General features: G+C 42.1%; 1 protein-coding gene across 7 annotated transcripts in view; it reads left to right on the forward strand.

Moving 5' to 3' along the window:
* PEX5L (peroxisomal biogenesis factor 5 like) overlaps positions 1–23036 on the forward strand; it is a 301860-nt gene that overhangs the window by 250344 nt on the left and 28480 nt on the right. The window lies entirely within an intron of this gene.

Consider the following 23036-nt stretch of genomic DNA (forward strand, 5'->3'; position numbering starts at 1 on the left):
TCTTTAAGTTCCCGTGCCTGTGGAGTAGGGTTTCGATGAGTCCTTTTGGTACAGGACCAGAAGGATGAGAAGGTTGAAGAGCAAGAAGGGATAAAAGAAAGAAAAAGAATGAAAGAAAGGAAAATAGAGAAAGGATAGGGGATGGGTAAAAGGGAATATTGGAAAAAAGAAGAGAGTCACAGAAAGAGGGAGACAGAGCAATGTAGGTGTACAGTAGGGTTCTTTGACACAACCTTAAAAAAACCCAACCTCTGGGGGTGCCTGATTGGGTGGTTCCCTTGAGGTCAGCAGCTCTTTGCTGGCCTGATCAGACACAGTACCCCACCTCCACCAAGTAGAGCGGAAAGGCAAAATGCTATAAATCAAACCAAAACAAGCAAACAGAAAACTTTACAGATAAAATTGGGTGAAAACCAAATAATAGGGGTAGAAACACTAGCAAAAATGAAGGTCTAATTATTGGAAAAGGCAGCAATGGGAAATTGTATTTAAACTAGAAAAATGGAGAAAGAAAAGAAAAGAAAAAGTCTGTAGGGAAAAGGTTGAAATTAAAAAACAAAGCAACAAGAACACAAAAAATAAACAAAAAACAAACAAAGAAACAAAAAAAAAACTCAAAGCAGTATATATATCTTGTTGAATATTATCTGGGCAACAGGTGCTCTTCTGGGGTAGGAGATGTTAATCACAATGCTGATAAGACTGGAAGCCTTTGCTGATTTCTTAAACCCCACAGGGTGGAGACCCTAAATCTCTCTTTAGCCATCTTAAAAGGCACTTTAAACTTCTAAACTTGGCTAAATATAAGCTTTCCCAGGAAAGTGCTTGTCACTGGGATCACTGCTGAAGTCGATATCCACTTACCCAGTGTGCCAAAACCAGTCTCACTCTGTTCCTGAGGGTTAAGGCTGTAAGGCAGCTCAGTCCCCACCTTTTTAGGCTGCTCAGTCACTAGATTACGAGCTCCCACCCGATCGTTACTCTGTGACCCTGAGGGCGGAGCTTGCTGGGGCAGTTCTCTCACAATGTCTCCCTGCGGCCCACAGCCGAACACTATTAGCTCCATCTGGCTCAGCAGCTCAATCTGGGGCCCTGGACAATGCCCAAAGTTCTCCGCACTCCTGCCCAAGCTCTCCCCAAGGCAGTTCAACTGAGTGCCACATCCAGAAACACCAAAACAGCTCACAGGTAAGGCCTTTCCAGTTTGTAGTCTCAGTGCTGCTGTACTTACAGCTGCCGGCAGGATTAGACCATTCGAACACATGCAACCACTTGCCAGTTTTCCACTGTTTTTATCCTCCTTTTGGGGTCCAGAAGTATCTTGCTCACTCCCTGTGTCCTCAAAGGGATGATTGCCAGAGATGCCCAGACTCATGGTGCCCAGTTGCAGGGAAGCTGTTACTCGGCCACCATGCTGCTCTCACTCTCTCTCCCAATTTCTTAAAAGGTCAGATAAACAACTTAGTTTTGGTTCAGTGACTCCATTTTGGTTTGATCTTTTGGGGCCTAGTACAGAAGCTCAGTCCAAATCAATGGCCTCTTATAAATTAGATTTAACACCATTAAATAAATTCAGTCAATTAAATTGTCTAACAACCAATAATATGTATATACAAAAACCACAAGTTCGGCCTCATTAGGGGCTACTTTGGCAAAAAAAAAAAAAAAAATCTTTTTTAAATGATAATACTCAATCCTGGTAGAAGAATGTGGTAGAATAGTACAATTTTTCTGAAAGGAAATTTCATAATGTATATCAGAAGCTCAAAGTGTGTATGCCTTTTGACCCAGGAATTCCTCAATAATTATAGAAAAACTAATCACCCACATACATATAGGTACATGTTCAAGGCTGTGTGATGCAGATTTTTATAGTAGCAATAATAGAAGTTAGAGTGTGTTAAGATAACGCTGTATAGGGCAGTGCCTGTGGTTCAAGGAGTAGGGTACCGGCCCAATATACCAGAGGTGACAGGTTCAAACCCAGCCGCAGCCAAAACTGCAAAAAAAAAAAAAAAAAAAGATAACTCTGTACATTGGGAACTATGGGGTCATTAAAATGATACTAATAATTGCATATTTATTGACACATAAATATATTCATTAGATTACAAAACCATAGGCACAGTAAAATTCCATTTCACAAAACAAAACAAAAATTATAATAGCTAATGTTATAATAGCTATTGAGCATTTATTATGTTCCAGCCACTATGATAAATACATATCTTATGAGTATTATGAAATGTACTCCTCAAGACTATCCTGTGTTAATTTCTTCTTATAGATGAGAAAACTAGAGCTCAGAGAAGGAAATAACTAGCTTATTTGGATTGAGAATTCATGTGCAATGGTTTTACATGAAAACATGAGGGGAAAACCTAAAATAAGACATAACAAGTGCTGTTAGTGATTAGGTAGTATAATTAGTACAGTTATTTTCCTTTGTGTTCATGTATTTTTTTCTGCCTATATGGAGGATTATTATGTAATTTCTTTTTAATTTTAGATTTTATTTCAAAAATCGATACAAATACCTAAATGAAATAAATTACTTATCCTCTAACATTTTCGATGAGCTTTAGGAAGTCTCTAAATTATGCTTTCAGCAGCAACTTAAGTCTAGTTTTGAAGATTTAGGTGATCTCAAATTTAAATCTGCTGTAATCCTTCTATTCCCTGCCATCTGGACAGTTAATAGGCTTTGAGGAGCTCACCATATGAAAACACAGCATGTTTACACTTTATTTTCATTAAGTAGTTAAAATGTGGGAACACATTTTATCCCAGAACACCATCTTTTAATTATTCAAATGTCATGAGAGCACAGCTTAGATGCAACCACTTGACCTTTACATTTCTCCTGAGTCAGCAATGTTCTTCAGATTCTAAATATCCTTTAAAAAAAAACAAAAAAAAACACAAGCTCTGTCTCCCAGAGAAAAAAGAAAAAGCCACTAATGCTGTTTTGTCCTCAGAAAACTTCAATGGGGCTGTGACGTGTTCTGGCGGCCAGCAGCAACCATCATTGACTAATATATCGTCTCACGTCCCTGTGGACCTTCAGACAATACAAAATAAGTGTTTTATGAGAAAAAAGGACACTACCTAACTCTGGTGTAACTCTTCACAGTTTCCAGAAAAACATTTGGGAATGAGAAAAGGTTATGTGATTTGGCTGAGATCATACCCATAGGAAGTGGCAGCATGAGGGCAAGGGTCCACATCTTCTGACTTCTCGTTCAGAACACTTTTCAACACTCCAGCGATTTCTGCCAAGTCACTGTGAGCTGCCTGAAGTTAGGAACTTCCCTTTGCAGCTTGAAAGTCTAAGAACAGAGCACAGCCCTGAAGTCTAGATTTTGATGCACATTGAATTTATTTGAGATACACGACCTATTCTCTACCTGATTTTCTATAAATAAGCTTTTCAGTTGGCCTTTCTAAGAACCAAAATTAACAAGAAAATATATAATTGGATCCAGATTCTTAGAAATGATTTCAAATGAGACATAGTTCTCTGTGTATGACCTATACAGGAGGTCACAGGCATTGGACATTACCCGATATTTGGGGGACAAGTCTGATGAAAATGGCCTTCAGTTTCTAGGTATTTACTCTGCTGGTGGTCCATTGTGATGGTCAATGTGTAGAACAGGTCTCAGTGTTTCCTTAAAGCTGGTCTTGCGCAAACTTCCTCAATGTTTGCATATCAGTAAAAGATTTTATTTATCCATCAATTTTAAAGCTTAGCTTAGCAGGATATAGAAATTCTGGGCTAAAAATTGTTTTGTTTAAGGAGATTAAAAGTAGATGACCATTGTCTTCTGGCTTGAAAAGTTTCATTAGAGAAGTCTGCAGTAATCTCATGGTTTTGCCCCTGTAGGTCAATTGGCGCTTACTCCTGGCAGCTTGCATAATCTTCTCTTTTGTCTTGACTTTGGACAAAAGTCCAAAGGTTCATCACAATGTGTCTTGGAGAAGCTCAATTTGATTTGAGATGACCTGGGGTCCAATATTCCTGTGAACAGAATGTGTTTGAATCTTTGGTTGGTTACATTTGGGAAATTTTCATTTATGATATCCTCTTTTAGGGCTTTCATGCCTCTGGGGCGTTGTTCTACCTATAACTTGTATGTTTGAACACTTCATGAAGTCCCATAATTCTGTGAATGTTCTGCTTTCACTCTCTTTTTTCTTATCTCTTTAACTGCCTGAGTTAGCTCAAGAGCTGTATCCTCTACCTCTGAGATTCTTTCTTCTGCATGGTCTAATTTGTTATTGATACTTTCTACTGCATCTTTAAGTTCCCTGATTGACTGCTTCAATTCCTTCAGTTCCACTATATCCTTTCTACACTCTTCATATCATTAATTTCTTATTTGATTCTGTTGTTAGATTTCCTTTTGGCTATTTTCTACTTTTCTCAATAATTTCCTTCATTGTTTTTACCATCGATATTTTAAATTCCCCTCTGTCATTTCTAACATTTCTTTATAAGTGGAATCTTCTGCAGTAGCATCCTCGGGATCCCTTGGGGGGTTGCTCTGGTCTAGTTGTTCATGATTTTTCTGCTGTTTCTTCCTCACGAGTGTTTTCTTTTTGTCTGTTTCCTTGTCTTACTTTTTGCTTTCACTGCCTCTTGCTCTTTAATTTACTATGCCTCTTATCTAAGTTGTTGAAGTGTCCTTTTGGTAAAGGACTAAAAGGACGAGAATAGTGAAGAACAAGAAGGGACAAAAGATAAAAAGAGAGAGAGAGAGAGAAAAGAGAAAGGAAAGGGGGTGAGTAAAAGGGAAGATCAACCAAAAGAAGAGAGGAACAGAAAGAGAGAGACAGAAATAAAAGTAGTGTATAGTAGGGCACTGTGACCCACACCCATAAATCCCAACCACTGGTTGGGGGGCTAGGTTGGCTGGGTCCCTTGAGGTCAGCAGCTCTCTACCAACCTGAACAGACACAGGACCCCACCTTTACCAAATGGAGAAGAAAAACAAAAATACTATAACTCAAACAAAAACAAACAAACAAAAGACCTTAAGAGATAAAATTGGGGGATAAAAACAAATATCAGGGGCAGAAAAACTAGCAAAAATGAAGTCCTTATTATTAAAGAAGGCAACAATAAAAAACATATTTACACAGGGCAGCGCCTGTGGCTCAAGGAGTAGGGCGCCAGTCCCATATGCCGGAGGTGGCAGGTTCAAACCCAGCCCCGGCTAAAAACCACAAAAAAAAAAAAAAAATATATATATATATATATAGTATATATATTTACACAAAAAACATGAAGAAAGAAGAAAAAGAAAAGTCTGGGGGAGGGGGAATTTGAAAAAGAAAAAAATTTAAAGAAAAAACAAATGGACAAACTGACAATAACAACAACTTCAGCAACAACAAAAAGAAAAAACTGTGTATATCTATCTTGCCGATTATTGCCTGGGCAACAGGTGATCCTCTGGGGAATGAGATGCTAATCACAATACAGCTGTATAACATGGAGCCTGGAAGCCTCTGCTGTGTTCTTTGCCCTCAAACCCCACAGGGTTCAGACCCTGGATCTCTTCTCAGCCCACTTAATACCTCAACCTTTCCAAACCGCATCCCTTGACTAAGCAGTGGCTATCCCAGGAAAGGGTATGTTGCTTGGATCACTTGTCAGACTCGCTGGAACCAGCCTTGCTCTAGGACCCTGAGGGCTGAGCCTGCAAGGCACCTTTCCTACAATGGCTGTGCCCAGCCTGCTGAACAATGAAACCTGTTCTGCCCCTATGGCTCAGTCCTGGCTTCTGGGTACTGTTCAAAGTCACTTGCTCACTCAAGGTCTCCCAGAACCAGCCTTGCTCTAGGACCCTGAGGGCCTAGCCTCAAGGCAGCTCTCCCACAATGGCTATGCAAGGCCTGCAGCCAAACAATGAAAACTCCCTTCTGCCCTGGCAGCTCAGTACTGATCTCTAGGCTGTGTTCAAAGTCACTTGCTCCCTCGCCCAAGTTCTCCCAAGGTAGCTCAACCAAGTGCCCAAGTCCAAAAAACCCCACAGGGAAGGCCTTCCCTGTCTGCACACTCATCACTGCTGTAGCCACCTGCAGCCACCATGGCTGGTGGCCTCAAACTGAATGCAAACACTTGTTGTTTCTCCACTGCTTTTGTCCTCCTCCTGTGATCCCAAGATCTCCCATTGCCTCCCTGTGCCCCCGAAGGAATGTTTCTGGGCAAAGCCCACAATCCTGAGGTGCCTGCAGTCTTCTCAAGTCTGACAAAAATGGAGTGGAAAAGCACAGATGGGCGTCAGGCAGACCTACACTCAAACCTCACTTGTGCACAGATGAGCCATTTCCTTGGGAAAGTTATTTAATCTCTGTGACATCAGTGTTCTCCTTTATAAAAATAGCAATAATGCACATAACCCCATTTGAGAATTTTTTTATTATTTTTATTTTTTGAGACGAAGTCTTATTCTGTCACCCAGGCTAAAGTTCTATGCCTTCAGCCTAGCTCACAGAAACCTCAAACTCCTGGATTCAAGGGGTCCTCCTACCTCAGCCTCCCAAGTAGCTGGAACTATAGGTATAAGCCACAACACCTAGCTAATTTTTCTATTTTTAGTAGATATGGGCCAGCCACTCTTGCTCAGGCTGGTCTCAAACTCCTGAGCCCAAGGGACCCTCCTGCTTCAGCCTCCCAGAGTGATAGGATTATAGGGCATGAGCCATCAAGTCCCATTCGAGGAATTAAATAAGATAGTGTTCAATAAAGGATACGTCTCAGTTAGTTGAGGATTCTATTTATTCAAGAAGTATGAGCTGAGTGCCTATCAGGCACTAGGCTTCTAGGCTATCATGTCATTCAGTGAACAGAACTTGATGGGGTGTGAAGAGAAGAAAACTGTTTAACCTTCTATTACCTATTCGGATCCCATCTGGGTGAGTTTGGTTTGATCCTCACCCTCAGACTGAAATTACAAGTCAATTCCTTGTATTTGTTTCCTGTGGCTGTTTTAACAAAACACCACATACTGAGTTCTTAGAACAATAAACTTATTCAGTTTATTGTCTCACAGTTCTTAAGTTACTGGTCAAGGAGCTTCCATGCCTCTTCTAGCTCTATAATCCCATGTGTTCCTTTGCCTATGGCATCATCACTCCAGTCTCTGCCTTCATTGTCACAGGGCCGTCCTCCTTCTGTGTCCTCACAGGCCCGTCTTCCTTCTGTGTCCTTACAGGGCCGTCTTCCTTCTGTGTCCTCACAGGGCCGTCGTCTTCCTTCTGTGTCCTCACAGGGCCGTCCTCCTTCTGTGTCTTCACAGGGCCGTCCTCCTTCTGTGTCCTCACAGGCCCGTCTTCCTTCTGTGTCCTTACAGGCCCGTCTTCCTTCTGTATCCTTACAGGTCCATCTTCCTTCTGTGTCCTCACAGGGCCGTCGTCTTCCTTCTGTGTCCTCACAGGGCCATCGTCTTCCTTCTGTGTCCTCACAGGGCCGTCCTCCTTCTGTGTCCTCACAGGGCCGTCCTCCTTCTGTGTCCTCACAGGCCCGTCCTCCTTCTGTGTCCTCACAGGGCCGTCTTCCTTCTGTGTCCTCACAGGGCCGTTGTCTTCCTTCTGTGTCCTCACAGAGCCATCTTCCTTCTGTGTCCTCACAGGCCCGTCCTCCTTCTGTGTCCTCACAGGGCCGTCTTCCTTCTGTGTCCTCACAGGGCCATCCTCCTTCTGTGTCCTCACAGGCCCATCTTCCTTCTGTGTCCTTACAGGGCCATCTTCCTTCTGTGTCCTCACAGGGCCGTCGTCTTCCTTCTGTGTCCTCATAGGGCCGTCCTCCTTCTGTGTCCTCACAGGGCCGTCGTCTTCCTTCTGTGTCCTCACAGGGCCATCCTCCTTCTGTGTCCTCACAGGCCCGTCTTCCTTCTGTGTCCTTACAGGGCCGTCTTCCTTCTGTGTCCTCACAGGGCTGTCGTCCTCCTTCTGTGTCCTCACAGGGCCGTCCTCCTTCAGTGTCTTCACAGGGCATTCCTCCTTCTGTGTCCTCACAGGGCCATCCTCCTTCTGTGTCTTCCCAGGGCCGTCCTCCTTCTGTGTCCTCACAGGGCCGTCCTCCTTCTGTGTCCTTACAGGGCCATCTTCCTTCTGTGTCCTCACAGGGCCGTCGTCTTCCTTCTGTGTCCTCATAGGGCCGTCCTCCTTCTGTGTCCTCACAGGGCCGTCGTCTTCCTTCTGTGTCCTCACAGGGCCAACCTCCTTCTGTGTCCTCACAGGCCCGTCTTCCTTCTGTGTCCTTACAGGGCCGTCTTCCTTCTGTGTCCTCACAGGGCTGTCGTCCTCCTTCTGTGTCCTCACAGGGCCATCCTCCTTCAGTGTCTTCACAGGGCATTCCTCCTTCTGTGTCCTCACAGGGCCATCCTCCTTCTGTGTCTTCCCAGGGCCGTCCTCCTTCTGTGTCCTCACAGGGCCATCCTCCTTCTGTGTCCTCACAGGGCCATCCTCCTTCTGTGTCCTCACAGGGCCATCCTCCTTCTATGTCCTCACAGGCCATCTTCCTTCTGTGTCCTCACAGGGCATCCTCCTTCTGTGTCCTCACAGGGCCGTCCTCCTTCTGTGTCCTCACAGGGCTGTCTTCCTTCTGTGTCATCACAGGGCCATCTTCCTTCTGTGTCCTCACAAGGCCATCCTCCTTCTGTGTCCTCACAGGGCCGTCGTCCTTCTCTGTCCTCACAAGGCCGTCTTCCTTCTGTGTCCTCACAGGGCTATCTTCCTTCTGTGTCTTCATATATCTTGATTTGGCATCTTCTCTCTATATACTAATTTCCTCCTTCTTATAAAGATACCAATTAGATTAAAAACTCACCTGAAGAATCTCATCTGAACTTGCCCATATCTGCAAAGATCCTATTTCCAAATACAGTCACAGTCATAGGTTCTAGTGGTAAGGACCTCAACATATCATTTTGGGGACAAGGGTTCAACCTATAACAATTCCATAGCTTTTCCCACCACTCTAAGTTAGGTCACAAGAACAGTATTATTTCGATAACCAAGATTTTCAGTCCTCTATAATAATGATATGACTGCAGGGGCAATCATGCAGCTATTGTTTCATTCTCTTTTTTAAAAATTATTTTGGAACCACAGCCAGAACTTACACCAAAAGAGTTCCATTTTAACATTCCATTATAGTTTCCTTCATTACTGATAGAAAAGCAGCTGAAAGCAGTATCAGTGACCTTGTATTTCTAAACAGAATGAATTTGGTTTTTCTCAGAAAATTAAGTGACAAGAGACAAACAGATGAGCTCTGTTCTGCTCTATCCTCCAATCAGGATAATATTTCCTGAGCAACATCATCAATTGATCTTTAAATCTAAGGACAGATTAGAGAGCCAGAGAGGAATGAGGAGAAACCAGGTTACATTAATGAAAAGAGTACAAGAGAAGGGACAAAGAGATATGGATTCTGGCCCTGGTTCTGTTATTAACTAGCTATTGACCTTAGGTCAATTAGTTAAGGTCAAATTAGTTAATATACTGGAAAGCTCTTTAGCAACAATACATGTACGAGTGACAATATTGTTCTTAGTGAGAGGCAATGCAGTTTTATCTCTAAATCCCCTTATATTCTCACTAGAAATTCTTTTAGATTCACCCTTTCCTCCTCATTCTTCTTCTTCTTCATCTAATCAAACACCAACTCCTATCGATTCTATTAAGTATCTCTCAAATTCACTCATTTATTCCCATCTTCCCTGCCAACACCCTGCTCTGGTCACCATCATCTCTTATACAGACAACCATTAACAACCTTGTAACAGGTCTTACTGCCTCCAGGATGGAGAATGGAAAACCTCACTTAGGTTGAGGTTCCATTTTTCAACCTCATTCTCCTTGCTCCAGCTGGAGTAATCTTTCTAGAACACAGATCCAAATAAGGACTTCACCTTTGTCCTTAGGATACACTCCAAGCTCACTAACCTGACTTTATAATATTGGTTATGACCTTGGACGTCCCTGCCTCTGCAGCTTCAACTCTGACTCCTCTGCCTTGATATCTACACCAGCATCACAATTAGCATTTCCCAGAATGGGTCAGGTCATCTTCCTCCTAACTTTTGTACATGTTATTCCTCTGACCAGAAACATTTTCTCCTCAAGCCATTACCTGGCTAGCTTCTCTTCAACCTTAGAGTCTCAGCTGGCTGTTACTGCTTCCAAGAAGACTTCTGAACTCTGAAGCCTGTCCTGCCCCTTCTCCCAGCCCAAGTGGCACTGTGTGGCGTCTGCCTGTGCCCCACCAGACTGCACCCTCCAGGGGCAAGATCAGCATTTCTCTTGTTCATGGCCGCACCCTGGGGACTAGAAGCCACATAATAGGCTTGTCCATAATGTTTGCTGAATGAGTGAAATAATGTGAAAATATACATAATAAATGACTTTGAGAAGATGTCACCTTTCAAATTTTGTAATACCTGAATCAAAGACGTTCCATGTGGGGTAAAAAATTCATTTTAGGAAGACATTAGAAAAGTACCACCAGTCTCTTGAACCTCTTGTAGGTATCTTTTTAAAAGAACCAGGCCAGGTGCAGTGGCTCACACCTATAATTCTAGCACTCTGGGAGGCCAAGGCAGATAGATTGCCTGAGCTTAGGAGTTTGATACCAGCCTGAAAACTAGCTGAGTGTTGTGGTGGGTGCCTGTAGTCCCAGATACTCAGGAGGCTGAGGCCAATTGATCACCTGAGCCCAGAAGTTTGAGGTTGATATAATGATTCCAGGACACTCTACCCAGGATGGCAGAGTGAGACTCTGTCTCCAAAAAAAAAACAAAAACATTACCTAGCCTTTCCAAATGTGTTCCAAATTACATAAAAGCTGCAGAGCAGAGCCAGTGCAGGTATATATCATTTGTTGAAGTCCAGGAAATCTTGCCAGTACAGGAAAATAGAGGAATGTGCATCCGTCCCTAGCCTCTCTCCTTTGCTTGTCAGGTTTTGTGGGAAAGAGTGTTCAGACAGTGGATTTTCTCCTTGGGCCGGTAGAGTCCATGGCTGAGCATTTTGGGGGCCTTTCTGTGACACTGGGAATGAGGCAGCTGCTGCCCAGGCAGTACCTCCATTGGCTGTCATCTCGGCAGAAAAAATGTCTTTCCAGCTCTATCCAAATTAATCCTTATAGGCCAGTAAATCAATACACAAGGAGAATGTGTGGTGATTTTGGCCATCTGGAATTTTTTTAAGGCCTTGATAAATGTAACAGAAACTACTTAGCTGCACAATAACCATGAATAGCTGGATAACATGGACGTATCAACCACCCCACATAATAGCACCACCACCACCAGACCTGGGGCTGCAAACTCCTTGCAACTTTTCAGAACCTTTGCCTTGCTGTTGAGTCAGCCAGTTTGATTTCAGTGTCAAGGAAAGCAGCTTTAACCATTTTCATACCCAAAAGTTTCGTAAGACAGCAAACTGGACCTAGAATCTGTCTCCACATCTGGTCAACCATTGTGACAATCCTGTAGTCACCAAGAAAAAGGGAGATAGCATATCAGTGTAATATGATGGACACAGTACCAGTGCTTTCTTTATTGGACTTTCCCTGCCAGAATGACTGAACTGCTTTTTTATTTCTTTAAATATCCTGAAAGAGTAGGGAGGAAAAACAACTATTTCCACAAAGTAGAAGGTAGGATATACTTGGGTATTAGACATAGCAAGTTTAAGTTCTTTTTCATGAAGAAAAATATTACAACCATACAACTTACAATTCGTTGATCACCAGAAGATAATTCCTTTAGAGTTTCTCTTAGTTATTTTATTCCCAAGAATTTTCTCTTAGTTATTTTAAAAGCAACAACAATAAAGGAAATCAGAAGATTGGGGGAGAAAAGGTCAGGAACCACCAGAAATGCCACAACACTAATAAATTAACTGTTTTCATTTTTTCATGTTTCTTTCAGTCTTTGTCCAATCTGTACATAATTATATGTAGTTTCAAAGGTCATTTTAAATGACTAGTTAGTATTGAAAAGATAAACATATCAAGTGAGTTGTCTTCTCAAAAACATACAAAAAATTGTTTTAATTCTTCTCTCCACATTTTGGGTTTCATTTCCCTATCTGGACTAACAACAACAGCAAAATCTTGAAGAATTCTGATTCACACAGCAGATGTGAGGATGAGAAAACCTGCTGGCTAATTGGGGATTCATTGCACTGAAAACAGTCACATGAAAACAAACTGTGTCGTAAACTCCCGTCCCCCAGAGCTGTTCTCAGGATGCACAAAAGTTTTCCCACCAAAGATCTCTATTTTTGTGCAACCTTACATCTTACATGCTTGTAGCATGGGTCTTCATCTCAGCATTTTCCAAGTTATATTCTAGAGATCCCTAACCACACACACAGTTCAAGGTAAAATACATTTAGGACTTCTGCTCTCAAGCTTACCACGCTCTCTCAAAGGCTAAAGACAGACATTAGCATAGAAAGCGGTCCTAAGAAGTTATGCAGTAAGGCACCTGCTTACTTCTGTCTAGAAACTGCAAATTCAGTGACCTCCAGGGCCAGGCATGAAAAGGTGAAGATCTAGTGGCAACTGTGATGATGTGGAAACTACATGTACCACCTAAAGGTCACTGCTTCTAGAAATGTAGATCTTGTATTAACAGATCTGCACAAAATGTCTAGCATCTAGGGTTTTCATGTGCAATTTCACTCCAGAATGAGTGAGGAGAAAACATGTCTCTTCACTAGATCTGCTAAAGAAAGCCTGAGCTATACAGGACTTACAGCAATAAAAGCAGATTTTACTCAAGAACTATTTCAACAGGATAAAAAGTGATCTTGGCATAGAACTGGGCTCAATTCTGGATACAATTTAGACAAGTGGGGATTTATGGATTAGGAGCAGAATGAAGGGGGGTCAGTAGATGGGAAATTATTAAGAGAGGATGCGGAAGGGGGCTTCTAGTTAAACTGACTTGACAGGATTCTTGCCAAGGCAGGCCAGGGTGATCCAAAATCACTTCAGGGATGAACTAAAGGATTTGATTAGATATAGAGATAATCAGATATCAGGTGGTGGGCATTTTTTCTAAATTGACTTAGCAGGGCTCTTACTGAAATTAGACTTTGCAAAGATGAATGCAGAAACCTAAGGTTGAGGTCTAGTTGAGAAGAGGGTTTATAGGAGCCTGACTAACATTTGGTAAGGAGACCCTTTCTCAGATCTGGCCCACAGGCTTCCAATCTGCAGCCTTCGGTTTAACCTAAAGCATCACAAGCTCATTTGACCACAGGACTCTTCGTTCCTGGAAACTCTTTCGGGAAATGCTACCATACTTCACTAGCCTGCAAACCTCTCAAAGAACCCCAATAGTGTAAAGCCCCTTCTCTAAGCCTACTCTTCCTCCCCTACTCCAGTCACCAGACCTAAAGTAGTGAAAGATGTTGCAGTTACTATGGCTATGTAATAAATTACTCCAACAATTGTGGCTTAAAACAGTCATATTTATTTTCCTCAAAGTTCCATAATTTGGGAAGGGTTCAGGAAGGGTTGTTCATCTTTGTTCCACAAGGCATCAGGGTGGCTTGAAGGTTGAGTGATTTGGAGAGAGGCTGGAATCATCTGAAGGCTCATTCATGTGTCGGGCAGGGTATGGTAGTTGTCACCTGAGACATTACTGAGGTTGACAGTTGGAGCACCTATAAGTGGCCTTTCTTTGAGGCTTGGTTTTCTATTCAATATTAGAAAATATTAGGTAGATTGCAAGGATAGGTATCCTGAGGAAGAGGCAGGCAGAAGTTGTATCACCTTTTAGTACCAAGCCTCAAAAACACACTAGGTCATTTCCATTGTGTTCTATTTGTCAAGGCAGTCATTTGAAGACAAGGCAACAGATTCTTACTGGACAAAGAGGGTCCAGCTGCCTGTCACTGTCAGCCATTATGTAGAGACAGGGATAGGACCACCAAACTTTGTCAGAAGGTCAGCGATTCTGGATAAGAGTAAGAGTAGCCTCTCTAAGACTGTTGTTTTTCCATTTCCAAAATCACAGTCTTATACATAAAAATTCAAAGCAAAGACCACATTAACCCTTATTTTAAATAATAATCAGAGTTATTTAAATAATACATTTCCAATTCAAAAGTTAATCCCTAAATCAATCCACCTAAACTACTCAAGATAGGCATCTTTAGGGTGGGAGCTAAATTTACAAAGCAAATAGAATGGGAAACAGGAGGTAAAGCTACTTAGGAGCTAAACCTATCAGCCCACCTGTGTCATACTGACCCTGGCCTAACTAACTCCATCTTATCACTACATGTGCCTTCAAGGTCACCTCTTCATCAAGTGAGCCAGGGTTCTGAAGAGGATCAGGTCTCAGAAATACTGCTGTAGCTGCTTTGGGAAGATGCAACCTAACACAAAAAGAAAAAATGAAATGTTCTGAATTCTGGTCTGTCATTTACCGATAATGGCATGACACTGAGCAAAGAACTTCATTTCTTTTTGCTTTGTATTGTTCACTCTATCCTGAATTAGAGTCACCACTATTTTCATTTTATTAATACTGGAATGTCAGGTGCTTGGTCTCGGCGATTTGAAGAATAAATTGACAGACCACAGATCCACAGTGGTAAGTTAGGATTTATTTACAGAAACTAAAAATTACAATAATTACAAAAACTAAACCTCCTGGCAGAGAGAACCCAGGAGGGGAACAAGTTCTCTGTTCAAGGGCTGTTCTTGAGCTCTCTGCTCAGGGGTTTATATAGTGGCAGGGGGGTTGTTCTGCTAGGGTATGAGTCCTGTCAGTTACAGCCAGCTGTCCAATGAACTCTCAAGCCTTGGAAACTGACAGGAAATCCACCAGTCAGAAGTCCACATGGAGGAGACAGCAGGGGCCAGCATCTCCCCTGCAGGTGTTCCTCCCTTGTAGCAAGCTGGTTCCTCCATCCACAGGAGCATCAACACCTCCAGGGCTAAGGCAGCAGGTCATGGTGCTGCCTTGTCCCGCATCAATTTTTTTTCTCCAAGTGGAAACTCTAATTGCTGTTAGGGAAAAAGGCGAAGATTCAATCTAACTGCTTCCTGCTGAATCGGGCGATGATAGAAGGGGCAGTTAGAGTTTTTCCAGAGAGAGAGTGATACAGGGGTTCAGGTCTTGGATTGGAACTATTTTTACTGTGTGTGGCCTGATGACATTTCTTCTTTTGGCTCATAAGTGTAGGTGGATTTGTGGCTGGCTCTCTTCAGCAAGAAAGTTTAAGGGAGTTTGAGTAGCTGTGTGGCATTCCTTTGCATCTGATGTTCCTAAGAGAATGTCATTTACATACTAAATAAGAGTTGCTGTAGGATATGAAAAATGACTCAAGTTTTTGGCTAAGGCTTATCCAAACAAGTGAGGGCTGTCCCTAAATCCCTGGGGTAACACAGTCCAAATAAGCTGGGTGTTGGAGTCAGAGGGGTTCTCAAAAGTAAAAAGATATTGGGAATTTTTATGAAGGGAAATGTAAAAGAAGGCATCCTTCAAGTCTAAGATGTGAAATAGGCAACCTTTTCAGGGATATGTGACAATAAGGTATAGGGATTGGGGACTACAGGATGGAGAGGAATGACCGTGTCGGTTATAATGCAGAGGTCTTAGACTAACCTCTAGGCTCCATCTGGTTTTGGTACGCCTAGAATAAGAGTGTTACATGGACTATTGTAAGGTATTAGTAGTGTCTGTTACTTTAGATTCTGTATTATGGGTATTAGTCCATTCTTAACATCTGCTTTTAGAGGATATTATTTTTGATTGGGATAGATAGTGGGATTCTTTAACTTAATTTGGACTGGTTGAGTATATCTTGCTCTTCCCACCTGTCCCTCAGTAGCCCAAACTCCTGGGTTAATTTCTGTCTTTAATAAGAGAAGATATAATAGAGCTTCCTGTCCTATATTCATGTAAATGGTTGTTCCTGCTTTAGTTAGTATGTCCCTCCCCAAAAGTGGAGCAGGACTTTCAGACATGATTAGGAAGGCATGAGAGAACAGCCAGTCATCCCAATTGCAGTTTAAAGGCTGAGAGAAAAATTTGGTAACTGGCTTTCCAGACACCCCCTGCATAGTTACCGATTTGGGGGATAAAAGACTAGGGTTAGAGAGAAGTACAGAAAAGGTTGCTCCAGTGTTCAGAAGAAATTTTATCTCTTGGCCCTCCACTATAAGGCAAACCCAGGGCTCCTGAGGGGTGATGGCACAAGCTGAAGCCATGAGATGCCCCAGGCACCCTTAGCCCAGTTTGGGTACAGATGGGATCACTGTCACAGGAGGCCTTCACCTCTGGGGACAGGCCACTCTCCAGTGGTCACCATTACATTCTGGACAGGCGCCAGGTGGCTTGCCCAGCCGGCAGTACTGCTGGGGGCAGTCCTTTCTGAAGTGACCAGCTTGACCACATTGGAAGCACTTATCCCTAGCACCTCTGGCTTCCCCCTGCCCCTGGAAGGTGTTCATTTGTCAGAGTGCCATTACTAGAGCTGTCATTCTTTTTTAATCCCTTCTCTCTTTTTCCTCCTTTTTCTCCTGATCTTGGTTATAAAAGACCATAGTGGCTGTTTTAAGAGGATTCTCCAGATTATGATCTGGGCCTAGAGCGAATTTCTGGAATTTTCTTTGAATGTCTGAAGCCACTTGAGTAATAAATTTGTCTTTTAAAATAATTGACCCTCTATGGAGTCAGGTGTCAATTGGGTGTGTTTCCTCATTGCCTTCCTAAGCCTCTCAAGAAAGGTTGAGGGACTCTCGTTTTGCTCCTGGTAAATAGTAGACAACTTGGAATAATTCACAGGCTTTTTCTTGTACCGACGTAAACCTTCTAGGATACATGTTGGAAAATGTTTACATCAACAGTCACCTTCCTTCTCAGGGTCCCATTGGGGATCCTGAAGGGGAACTGCCTATCTTCCTGTGGGGTATCTGTCCCTGTCTCCAGGAGACATACTGCCATCAGTATTGGACATGAACCACAAATCACCCACTTCCTAGCTTCATCCAGGACTTCACTTTTTTCGTTAAATGTTAAAGTTTGATCTAATAGTAACATTATATTTCTCCAAAAGAGGTCAAAGCTTTGTCCTAACCCTTGGAGAACATCTATGTACTTATCAGGATCATCAGAAAATTTTCCTAAATCAACTTTAATTTGCCTTAAATCTGCTAGAGAAAATGGAGTGTATACTCGCATACTTCCCTTTTCACCACTTGCAATTTCAACCAAGGGACACAAAGAAGGATATGGTTGTCGTTTGGGGGTCCAGTAGGACCAGTAAAAACTCTTGGGACAGTCTCCCTCTTGGGGTTTTTTGAACACATGCAGGAGGAAGGTGTGGGAGAAGTAGATGGAGAGTTTGAACTAGGGAGTGATGGTGTCTCCCTTGAGAATCTCTGACTACAGCTAAGAGAGCAGAATCTATCTGACAGGTCTTACACAGCTGGGTGTTGTCCCTGAGGGAAAAAAACACTTGCACACAGGGAACCTCAGACCACTTTTCTTCCTGTTTACAAAAAGTATCTTGCTGAAAAATGGTGTCATAATTAAGAGTACCCTCTGGGGGCCATTGTTCACCAGTGAAGAGTTGATACTGAGGCCAGGCCTGGGTGTAGAAGAAAACCATACATTCTTTTTTCAGCGCCTGGGGATCAAACATGTCCCAGTGCTCCAGAATACAGCCCAGCAGACAGAGAATCCCATCCCGTATTCCTGAGTCATCAGAGCATCCTCTGACCAACCCAAGAAGCCTTCCAACCAAATAAAAGAAGCATCCTTCCTAAGCTTGGGGAAGAGTCCCTGAGGAGAGTGGTCTCCACAGCCCTGCGCTTGTCTGGAATTAGCCACTCTTACCGTATAGCGCTTAGTGCCCTCTGGTTCTCCTGTGCTTATAATGTGCCGGCACCACAGCTCCGAGAAATCAGGTATCAGGGAGCCTTGGTCCCACCGGGTGCATCTATTCTGCCCCTTTCTGCCCCTTCCCCACACTAGCCTCAGAGTATCAATTAAAGTGGGGATGAGCCCCATCTTAGGAAATGGCTGTGTGGTGTTTGCACATTTAACTCTATAGAATCTGTACAAGCTTTTTCTAAACTCCCCATAACAAAAAAGGAAAGTAGGCTTTCCAGCATGAGCATGTCTTGGTGTTAAATGCTATGCTTTTTTAATTTTCCTTTCTTTCTCAAAGGTTAGCAAGGCAACAATAAATTAGGGTTGAGTTGAGAGACCCTTGAAACTTTTTGTATTATAATTAGTTGCATAAACCTAGAATTATCTTAAATTTCCCCACACCAGAAGAAATCAAATACCCAGGGTCATCCTCATTGTTCTTCTTTATGTTCAAAAAACTGAGCAGTAGCCAAGGTTCAAGGCCAGTCCTGGGAGTCATCCCAGGGTTCCCTTCACAGGCCTCTGGTTGCCCAAACAAACTGTGGAGGGGAGTCATGTCAATACCAATGAACAGTAATAACTCTCAACCCGCCTAAAACATTTGAAACTCCCTTAAAACATCTAATACACACTTTTAAAAAACCAGAATACCCTTACAAAATTAAACATATAAACAATTCTTACCTACATTCAAACAAAGCATATTTACTATCAAGGAGAGGGAGAGAATGAGAAGAGGTTTACAGAAATAACTAGACAAAATTTGGGACCATGGAAGAAAAGAGAAGATAGTAAAAGCTCGGAGAGCATGAGTTTTCAAAGGCCCTCCCCAGTCCTGGGGTCAGAACCATTGCTGGGGACCACAGGGCCTCTGGGTGCTACCTCTTTACTCAGCTCTCGACCTGGGAAAAGGAATAAACAGAGAAGAGGTTCAACATTCTTTCAACAGGCCCTCTGCCTCCTTTCTGAAGCCAAGGGGAATGAGAAAGTTTGCCCGTGACCTGGAGGTCAGCATCTACATGCCCAGTTACATGCTGGGGGGCATTGAATTTATTAATCTCCAGTAGGATAGCTACAGAGAAAAACAGGATAGAGGTAAGTGGTCTCATTACTTACCACAGATGTCTTCTTTCCATCCCCGTACGGGCTGGGATCTTCTTCTCTCCTGGCTGGCTTGCCAAATATGATACTGAATGTCAGGTTCTTGGTCTCGGGGATTTGAAGAATAAATCCATGGACCACATGATCAGTGGTAAGTCAGGATTTATTTACAGAAACTAAAAATTACAATAATTACAAAAACCAAACCTCCTGGCAGAGAGAACCCAGGAGGGAAACAAGCTCTCTTGCACCCTCTTCAAGGTCTGCCCTTGAGCTCTCTGCTCAGAGGTTTATATAGTGGCAGGGGGGTTGTTTTGCTAGGGTATGAGTCCTGTCAGTTACAGCCAGCTGTCTAATGAACTCTCAGGCCTTGGAAACTGACAGGAAATCCACCAGTCAGAAGTACACATGGAGGAGACAGCAAGGCGCCATCCATAAAACTGACCAGTCAGAAGTCCACATGGAGAAGACAGCAAGGCCCATCCACTGAGAAGTCCAGGTAGAGGAGACAGCACTGCGCCAGCATCTCCCCCACAGGTGTTCGCCCTTGTAGCAAACTGGTTCCTCCATCTGCAGGAGCATCAACACCTCCAGGGCTAAGGCAGCAGGTCATGGTGCTGCCTTGTCCTGCATCATTATCATTAGTGAGCTTCTTCACGGCAGCATCAACATCGAAGTATTTTTGTTCTGTTTGTTTTAATATTCTTATTACGTAAAACATGTCATTTGGGTTTAGTAAACACATCTAATACCTTATTTTTAAAAACTAGCAGGAGTTTCCCAGTGACTTTTCACTACCCATAGACACGGCTACAGGACATGGCTACAGGAAAAGAAACCCCTTTTAGAATCGAGTCACATTGCCTTATTTCATTGGCTTCCCTTATCACGTGACTTGTTGTCACATGGAACATGACACTGTTGCAGGAGAATAGGTCTCACATTGATCAGTTCTTTTATAATACTAGCCCAGGAGTTTTCTGATTTATAATTACATTGGACAACAAAATGAGAATATCTCTATGTTAACTAGAATATGACTCACAGGGACCACTGAGTTGAAATTGATAATACACTACCATCCCTTAACATTACCTGGTTCTAAAATAGTTCATTTTCCTATTCTTTGTATTTTAATTTAATTAATATTTAATTTCACCCTAGTACTCATAGAAAAAAATTGTTTTCCAGTTTTACAACCAAAAGGGGGAAGGAATAATGTCAAATATATTGGGGAAATATTTTAAAATATAATTTTTGGAGATTAGAAGTCTCCTTAAAAGAAAAAAATGTGATTCTGTATTAAGATCTTCTTTCTCCCTTATTCTTATCTCAATCTGGATAGACAAAGAAGCCTAAACTGCTAACTAATAAAGCTAATCTTTTCACTTTGCAAATGAGGAAAAGTGATGTGCATAGATGAGTTTCAACTACTTACTCGAGTCCGCAGAGATAATGGTGGCTGCCAGCACGCACCTCTCGTCTTCCAAACCATTGACACAGGGTATCCATGTTGAAGGAATTCAGCAGTAAGAGACCATTCCAGTGTGGGGTCATGGAATAAAACATCATGAAGGAATTGAAATTGAAAAGAAATAAGCATTTTTCAACCAAATATTACTTTCCACCAAAATAGCATGTGCTGCAAAAGAAAATTTGGAAAATGATAAAAAATACAAGAAAGGTTGATGAAATAAATTATTCATAACCCATAAAAGCAGGCTATTGGTGTGTTTCTCTACAGCCTTTTTTCCGGGCCTATTCCTGTTGTTGTTTTTCAATCATTGCAATGATGCCATCTATCAAGAAACATGATAACACAGTGACTATTCAATGTTATCATAGACTATTCAGAGACATCTTTTTAAATTGCTGCATAACAGTTCATTATAGGGCTGTGCCTGTGGTTCAGTGGGTAGGGTGCCGGCCCCATATACCGAGGGTGGCGGGTTCGAACCTGGTCCCTGCCAAACTGCAACAAAAAAATAGCCGGTGTTGTGGCAGTGCCTGTAGTCCCACCTACTCAGGAGGCTGAGGCAAGAGAATAACCTAAGCCCAGGAGTTGGAGGTTGCTGTGAGCTGTGACAACACAGCACTCTACTGAGGGCAATAAAAGTCAGACTGTTTCTTAAAAAAAAAAAAAAAAAATAGTTCATTATAGAGGCTTTGCCATAATTTTCTTAACCTTGCTTGTATTTTTGAATATTAGGTGGAAGGGAAAGATTTAAATAAAGAGAAGGAAGGTGTCTGGAAGAAGAATACACGTTTATAGCAGATTAAAACACAAATACTCACAGCATGCATATGGTTCATTATTTTTCTCAATGGTACAAAAACACTAGTAAGAAATGGACTTTTATTGAGCATCTACCATGTGCTTTATGACACAGATGCATTTTCTCATTTAGTTGTCATAACAACTAACCAAAATCACTGTTCATTTTAAAGATAAGGAAAACAAGACCCAGAGAGATTAAGGGACTTGCAGAAGGGCAAGAATTTGATCCCAGGTCCATCTGAGGAGAAAGATGTTGTTCTTAACTACCATGCTGCATATCCCAAGTTTTCTTTATGAATATGTACTATTGTTATCATCAGAAAGTTATTCTTGGAAATGAATTGCAAATAATAGCGCATTTCTGATACGACCAGATAACTTGTTACATGTACAGTATAAAAAAACAATCTACCAAAATCCTAGAACAGCTAAGAAAATCATTCAGAAATAAAATCCCCCTGAGTTTATCTAAAATGTTTAAAACTCAACTGTTTCAGGTTTCTCTAAAATTGATTTAAAATGGGGGCGAAACTCAGTGTTAATTGCAGCTCCGTGAATGAAGTCTGAATTATTCTGAGACGAGACGGAAATTGATTATGCTAAAAGTAGTGTTCTGTAATTAAATGAAAACTCTGCTGTGCACTTTAATTAGTCAGCAGTAACTACTTTAAGTGATAACAGTAACTCCTGGTGTATCTTATTAAATGAGAGCCCGGGCGGCCTGTCTCAAGTGAGGGTCTGTCTGTTTTCCACAAAAGTCTTAGTTTTGCATCTATGGCACTAATTTGAAACCACAGGAATGGTGACACATCCTTCTGTAATTCAGAGGTACACGCTATAAAATCTCATTCTTTCATGCAGGAGACTTCTAATATGCTTTCACTTCCAAGGACTCTTGTGAGAGGAACTACCTACCTTAGAAAAACATGTGCAGTCACTGGCCTCTCACCTCCCCTGGTGGGGATGTGGGAAAGTCGGTAAACATAAAATTCACTTGATAGATTTTTCTTCATTTCTAATGCAGCCAAGTTAAACCTCCATCTTTGAAAGCTATTTTTTTAAAAAAGAAGTCCTCTAAAATTTCTCCTAACCCCTGAGTATTTAATTATCTGCAGGTTTCATGGTATTTTTTTTAAAAAGAAAGATAATTTGCTTTTCTTTTTTGATGTTTTTAACCTTTTTTAATTTCCAGTTAATATGAGGGTACAAATTTTTAGGGTACATTGTTCTCATTTCCAGGGTAAAGTTCCACTTGTAAAAGAGCCCCTCACCCAGGGGGCATGTTATACAGCCTCACAAGGTGCACATTAGGGAGCTCCCTCCACAGGCCCTCCCTCCTTCTGCCAGTCGTCCTCCTCCCCACTACCCCCATACTAGACTATATTTGTGTTTTATTGTGCATATGAGCATGTAATGGTTTACATGTTGGTTTCATATTAGTATGGAGAACTTCGGATTTTTTTATTATAGAAGCGAAGTATGCTCACCATGGAAAATTCAAAAGGTACAGAAAAGTGCTGAATCTGGCATCTAGTCCTTCAGGAGGTTGTTATTTTCCTGCCGGAGAAAGTCACAGCTAATCCATGTTACTACTTTGACCACCAAGAACCCTCCAGAAGCTCTTCAACCATGAGTGTTGTTGGATGTGGCAGTTAGAACATTTTCTCCTCCTCACAATTCACTTTGACCTACTAGGAAAACTGTCTCTGTGGGATAAATCAGATAGTGTAGCATGTTGT

This window comes from Nycticebus coucang, chromosome 16 (assembly GCF_027406575.1).
Source record: "Nycticebus coucang isolate mNycCou1 chromosome 16, mNycCou1.pri, whole genome shotgun sequence".
Lineage (NCBI taxonomy): Eukaryota > Metazoa > Chordata > Mammalia > Primates > Lorisidae > Nycticebus > Nycticebus coucang.